The 951-nt window shown below is 61.0% G+C and overlaps 2 protein-coding genes across 2 annotated transcripts in view; one reads left to right on the plus strand and one right to left on the minus strand.

The window, feature by feature from the left end:
- TNFAIP1 (TNF alpha induced protein 1) overlaps positions 1-248 on the minus strand; it is a 32,357-nt gene extending 32,109 nt beyond the window's left edge. The window contains exon 1 of the mRNA XM_015421927.1: positions 235-248. The gene's annotated coding sequence lies outside the window, so the exon portion shown is untranslated. The remainder of the gene's footprint in view (positions 1-234) is intronic.
- Positions 249-882: 634 nt separating this feature from the next.
- Positions 883-951, plus strand: part of IFT20 (intraflagellar transport 20) — a 4,721-nt gene continuing 4,652 nt past the window's right edge. The window contains exon 1 of the mRNA XM_015421935.1: positions 883-941. The gene's annotated coding sequence lies outside the window, so the exon portion shown is untranslated. The remainder of the gene's footprint in view (positions 942-951) is intronic.

The raw sequence follows: 951 nt of genomic DNA on the forward strand, positions 1-951 counted from the left end.
CCCCCCGCCCCGCCGAATACTCCAGGCCGAGAGCAGCCAGCGGCTGGGGCTGACGCAGCTCCCCTTGTTTGGCCTGAGAGGCCCCCCAGCCCTGCAGTTGTGGGCCCAGAGGGACACGTGTCGACAGCAGCAAGCCACAGGCCGGGCTCTCTGCCCGCCATCGCCTCCGGGGCCTGATCAGTTGCAGTTTGCTGGGTGACCTTGGGATGATCACTCTCTTTCAGTCCAACCTACCCCACAGGGCTGCTGTGAGGATACGACGGAAGGAAAAGCGGGGATATTCTCCTGGAACCGCCTGGCGGGCATCTAAGCCCGAGACCGGAAAGGCCACCCCTTCCCCGGAAGCGCGGAAGCCTTGGGAGCGCTCGCGCTGCCATGGCAACGGAAAGATCTCGCGATAGCAGTCTATGTAGCGAGATCTGGTGGCCATGTTAAGGGTTGCCTAGCAACCACAGTAAATAGGCCGTAGAAACAAATACTACAACTTCGTGTTCAGGCGGGCCGCCCTGTGGGCCGGAAGCAGCAGAAGAGAGCCTGGATCCAGTGAGCGACACCCTTAAGACCAGCAGAAGTTTTATTCTGGGCATGATGAGTCTTTGTGTGCACAGGAACGCTGACTCCCAGAGTTAAACTTTGCGGGTCTTGAAGGCTCCACTGGACTCGAACTTTGTTCTGTAGTTTGTGTGCTTGTGTGCTGAAAGTCACTTTAGCGCCCACAGTTAAATATGTCTGACGTCTGCCTACTCAGCCACGGCAGGAAATCATTCCCACAATCCCTCTCTCCCCCCCCCGCCCTTGAAGCGGGCTCTCTCGGCCTGCGGAAACTACAACTCCCACGGTGCAAAGCGAACGGGGCGGGGCGTGTTGCGGGCGCTGTCGCCGTGGCAGCGGAAGGCCGCGTCGGGGGAGGGGAGGGGGACACCGGCGGCGCGAGCTGGCAGGTGAGCGGGG

Source organism: Gekko japonicus, unplaced genomic scaffold (assembly GCF_001447785.1).
Source record: "Gekko japonicus isolate JY-2015 unplaced genomic scaffold, Gekko_japonicus_V1.1 scaffold43, whole genome shotgun sequence".
In the NCBI taxonomy this organism is placed as follows: Eukaryota; Metazoa; Chordata; class Lepidosauria; order Squamata; family Gekkonidae; genus Gekko; species Gekko japonicus.